This window comes from Tupaia chinensis, unplaced genomic scaffold, assembly GCF_000334495.1.
Source record: "Tupaia chinensis unplaced genomic scaffold, TupChi_1.0 Scaffold000495_1, whole genome shotgun sequence".
NCBI classification, from domain to species: domain Eukaryota; kingdom Metazoa; phylum Chordata; class Mammalia; order Scandentia; family Tupaiidae; genus Tupaia; species Tupaia belangeri.
The window spans coordinates 353,758-359,621 of NW_006160007.1; the positions used below are offsets into that span (position 1 = coordinate 353,758).

At 35.7% G+C, this 5,864-nt stretch overlaps 1 pseudogene; it reads left to right on the plus strand.

Annotated features, from left to right (window-relative positions):
- The first annotated feature begins 763 nt into the window (after nt 1-763).
- Nucleotides 764-1,875, plus strand: LOC102491349 (60S ribosomal protein L5 pseudogene; annotated as a pseudogene).
- The last annotated feature ends 3,989 nt before the right edge of the window (nt 1,876-5,864 follow it).

The following is a 5,864-nucleotide window of genomic DNA, read 5'->3' on the forward strand; positions in this document are numbered from 1 at the left end:
GCAACATAGCCATTACGCTAACTGCTGGTCCCATGCCTGCAAAATTTTTAATACTCCTTCTTCTAGGAGATACGGCTTATCTCTTCTCCCCTTTAATTTGAGCTGGACTTAGTGACTGTTTCCAATGAATAACAATTAGAAACAAATAACAATGATATTATAGAGGAGAACTTGGCAGACACCACCTTAAGCAGGTGATCAAGGTTCATACCACAAGTGATAAGTCATGGTGATGAGCAGGTACATCCTCTACACAACTTCCCTGTGACAATCTATAACCACAGTCTACTCATGAGAAAATCTGAGACAAACCTAAATTAAGGTATAGACTGCAAGATACCTTCTTTGAAATTTCAGTCATATCAAACAGAAAAAAAAAATTAAAAATCATCATGGGCTGGAGAATACTCCTTGGAGATATGATAAAAATAAATACAATGGCGTGTTCTTCATTGGGTCTAGAAATAGGAAAACAACATTAGTTGAAAAATTGGTGAAATCTCTATACAAATTACAGAAGTTGGTCAAAGAGTGTATAGAAACACTGAATTCTTCTGTTGATCTCAAATTATATCAAAGTAAGCAAAAATTTGTAATTTCAAGCACACAAATTAAGAATGTAATGAGTGTAAAAAAACACACCTAAAGTAAACTATCACAGAATATACAGATGTATATAATGGATTAAAAGATATTAAGACTCTATTCTCCCTGTACTTGTGACCTGCAGGTTACCCATGGTCATGGGTCTCTATTTCTCAGGATGGGAGTTATTAAAGGTGTCAAGAATAAAACCTACTTTAAGAACCAAATGAAATTTAGAAGATGACAAGAGGGTAAACTGATTACAATGCTTGGAAACGCTTAGTGATCAAGGATAAAAATAAGTACAACACACCCAAATACAGGAGGATAGTTCATATAACTTACAGAGCTATCATTTGTCAGATTGCTTATGCCCGTGTAGAAGGGGTATGATAGTCTGCACAAGTTATTCACATGAACTACCAAAATGTGGTGTGAAGGTTAGTCTGACAAATTTTGCTGCAGCATATTGTACTGGCCTGCTGCTGGCCTGCAGGCTTCTCAGTAGGTTTGGCAAGGACAAGATCTATGAAGGTCAAGTGGAAGTGATCAGAGATGAGTACAATGTAGAAAGCATCAATGGTCTACCTGGTGCCTTCACCTGCTATGTGGATGCAGGCCTTGCCAGAACTACCACTGGCAATGAAGTTTTGGGGGCCCTGAAAGGAGTGGTGGATGGAAGCTTATGTACCCCTCATACTACCAAATGATTCCCCAGTTAGGATTCTGAAAGCAAGGACTTTAATGCAGAAGTCCATCAGAAGCAATCATGGGCTAGAACATTACAGAGTGTATGCATTATCTAATGGAAGAAGATGAAGACCTTTACAGAAAACAATTTTCTTAATACATAAAGAACACTGTAACTCTAGACATGATGGCATAGATGTATAAGAAAGCTCGCACTGCTACATGAGAGAACCCAGCCTATGAAAAGAAGCCCAAGAAAGAAGTTAGAAGAAGTGGGGGGCTGGCAGGTGGCGTGGCGATTAGGGGCACTGGGCTCCCATATTGTTGACTGCAATTCTAGTCCCGGACCCCGGCGGCTTGCTTTCTCACTTTCCCTCTCTCTCTGTCTCTCTCTCTCACTCTATTCCTCTCTGGTCAAATTAAAAACTAAAAAAGTTAAATAAAATAATTATTAAAAAACAAACAAACAAACAAAAACCAAAGAGGTGGAATTATTCCAAAATGTCCCTTGTCTGGAAGAAAGATTGGGTAGCCCAGAAGGCAAGTTTCCTCACAGGTCAGGAGTGGCTGCTGAGAGCTAAACCAAACAATTTTCTATGATGCTATTCTAGATAAAGACAATAAACTTAAGAACAAAGTGGGGGTGTGTGGGGGGTAACATATTAGGTAAGTTCTAGCAAAAAAAAAAAAAGGAAAGAAAGTGACAAAATCATCAGACTATATAAAACATAACATGCAGGACAAAAAGGCACAAAAGAGGAAATAAGTTGTTTCGGTTTGATAAAAATTATCAACTGCAATGAAGATATAATTGACCTGAAACTTTATCCATCAAATAAAATGTCTTCACGATATGTAAAGTAAAAACTCTCCTAAGTGTAGACAGCATTAACAGAAATATGAATGTTGATGATTTTAACACACCACATTTGGTCAAGTAGACATAACACACATAATTGGATAATAAAAGAAATAAGGTTGATTTACTAGATATGTCAAACGTTTTAACCAACAGGGAATACATATTCTTTACAAAGCCTGAGGGAGAATTTTGAAAATTGATCATAATCTACAATATAAAAACCTTCAATGATTTCTAAAAAGAAAAGAATGTCCAGGCTATGCTATGGGGTTACGATGCAATAAAACTAGAAATTAACAAAACTTTTTAAAAAGCAACGAAATCCAAAATACTTATAAATGAAGGAAAAACAACATGATATTGTCCTATAAATATTGCAAAAAGAGGATAATGAAAAAATTCTGAGAATATTGTATATAAAAATCAGGATTTAATCAAAATTTTATTTAGAGGCAAATTATAAAAAAGTAAATGAAATGCTCAACCCAGTAAGATGAATAATGGGTAACAAAAATAACTACAAAATGCAGGAGAAAGAAATTAATAAATATAAAATTAGAAAACTAATTGGAGATAAAAGGAATTTAGAATGAATTTAAGAGCTTTTTCTTTTAAAGAATAACAAGAAGATAGCTGAAACTCTGCTTTTTCTAATTTAAAAAAGAAAAAAATTGGTAGCAAGAAAAAGAAAGTAACCATAGGAAAAATATCAAAACACTAATAACCAGAATACACAGGGAACTCAAGCAGCTTACCAAAAAAGAAAAAAAAAAAAAGATCAACTCAATTAAAAGATAGAAAAATGAGTTGAATAATAAACAACTCTCTAAGGAAGACTTATGAACAGCCAAAAAAGCATATAAGAAAATGCTCGACATCCCTCATCATAAGGGAGATGCAGATCAAAACCACAACGAGAGACCACCTAACCCCAGTCAGTCAAAATCACTAAGATTAAAAAAAAAAAAAAATGATAAACGCTGGCAGGAATGTGGTGAAAGGAAAACTCTGCTACACTGCTGGTGAGAATGTAAATTGGTTCAGCCACTATGGAAAACAATATGGAGATTTCTCAAAGATCTGCAAATGATATACCATATGATCCAGCATTCGTAATCTTAGTTATCTACCCAAAGGACAGAAGAACCCTTAGTCGGAAAAATGCTTGCACGTCTATGTTTATTGCAGCATTATTATAATTGCTATGACATAGGACTAATCCAAATATCCATGAACAAAAGAATGGATTGAAAAAGTATGGCACATATACTCAATAGAATACTACTCAGCCATAAAAACAAAACAAAACAATAAGACCCTGGCTTTTGATAGAAAGTGGATGAATAAGAAAGATTTACTGCTGAGGAAAGCAAGTGAGGCTATGAAGGAGAGGCATTGTATGTCTCCACTTAATATATATCGATTATCCACACTCTATAGCTGAAACTGAAAGACAAGAGGATATAGAACATAGAAAGTGGTTATAGATACCAGATACTGTGTGGCAAGAGGGTGAAAGAAGGAGAAGAGTCTGAGGAAAGATATTAAGGAGAAAAATAGAGAGGCAAGACATTTATAGGACATAGAAATGGGTCATTATCTATTGATGATAATGTGTATAGTATCCCCAACTGGACTGGTGAGAAATGTATTCATGTTAGAACATTCTCTTTACAAGTTAAATAATGTATGTGATTGAATGTATAAAAGAAATTAAAATATAATAAATAAATAAATATCAAACTATAAATAAGATGGATAATAGACTTTAAAAAATGGGTACTTAAAATTAAAAGAATTAATTCAAGAAGCAGGACATTTACATTTAAATAAACAAATCTTGGGCCGTCTGGTGGCATGGTGGTTAAGGCATCAGGATCACACATGGCCAACTGTGCAGTTCAAGTCCTGGATCTGTGGCTTGAAAGAGATTTCAGGCCCACGTGCATACATGTCCAAAATCTCAAGACGAGAATGGAGCAGAAGGGATTGCAGCATAGCCATATCTCCTGGGGGCTGATTTCTCAGGTTCTCTCTTTCTGTCTCACTCTCTCTCTCTCCTTGGTGAGCATGCATGACCTATAGCAAATTTTTAAAAATTAAAAACTCAATAAAATAGACTTATAAAAGGCATCATACAAGCTCAATATTAGTTTTTCCTTGGATGTTTGATGCAATCAAAGCTTGCATTTTGGGGTAAAGTATTTTATATGAGTTGAATACCTTTAGTAGAGATGAAACTACTCAGATTTTCTATATTTTCCTCAGTTTTAGTAAATTGTGTTTTTAAAGAATTTGTCTATTTTATTTAAGTCATCCTACTTAGTAGTGTAATGATGTTCATGATATCCTCTTAATACGCTTTATATCATATCTGTAATGCTGTTACCTCTGTTTCTTTTGTTTTGGAGAGGTTTTTGTTATAGGGCGCATATGCTCGCCAGACAGACAGAGAGAGACAGAGAGACAGAAAGCGAGCGAGAAATCACCCCCCAGGGGTGATGTCTACGCCACAATCTCTTCGCCTCCATTCTCCTCTCGGGATCTCGAGCATGCACGCACATGCGCCCGGCGTGAGTCTAAGCCACCGGGTCCAGGACTCGAACTGCGATCAACTAAGTGGGAGTCCAGTGACATGGCCATTACACTAACTGCTGGTCACCCTCTATCTGTTTCTACAACTGTAATGATATTACCTACATCATTCCTGAGCTTGTGTCTTGTCTTCTTTTTTTTAAATTTTTTTTTAATTGGTCTTCCTAGGGGCTATATCAATTTAATTGTTTCAAGGAACTAAGTATTTGTTGACTTTTTTAAAAGGTGCTTTATTTATTTATTTATTTATTTATTTTACCTTTATTTATTACTATTTTCCAATCTGACCAAAGAGAGACAGAGAGAGGGGAGGAGGAAAAGTAAGAAAGAAAGCCATAGGGTCTGAGACTTGAACCATGGTTGGCCAGGTGGGGTTTCAGCACCTTTATAACCACTCCATCTGCCAGCCCCCAATATTAGTTGATTTTATAGATTATTTCCTTTTCACTTATTGATTTCTATCTTTTTCTTTTATTATTTTTAAATTGCCACAGGGTACTTGCACTCACCATAGAAAGACAGAGAGCAGGGAAAAATCATGCCACAGTGGGGCACGGTCACACTCCATTTCTTTACCCTATCAGGATTTGGGGCATGTACACGCATGTGCCCAGCACCAGGGCTGGGATTCAAACCATAGTCAACCATATGGGATCCAACTCTAAAACACTAGGCTTGGGCCTGCCCTGATTTCTGCCTTTATCTTTACTTTTAAATTCTTAATGGACTTTTCTGAAAATTATAATATGCTTCCTTAATTTGTCACAATCTACTTAGAATTCCTATTACTCCACTTTACATACTATGTGAGCACCTTACAGCAGTGTCATTCCATTTAACCCTGTTTCTTTGTGCTATTGCCATATATTTCACTTCCACATATGTTTTCTCCCTTGTGCTTATTATTAGAGTGTCCTTTTTACCCTCCTGGCAATGCAATTTTACATCTGGTAACATTTTTCTTTAGCCAAAATAGCATATTTAAGTGTACATTGTAGTTCAGGTCATTTTATAACAGATTTCCTGTTTTCTATTTATCTGGACCATCTTTATTTCACCTTCATCTTTGAAGGATATGGCTCTTGTATGCAGAGTAGAATTCTTTTTGTTAGCACTTTAGGAATGTTCCATT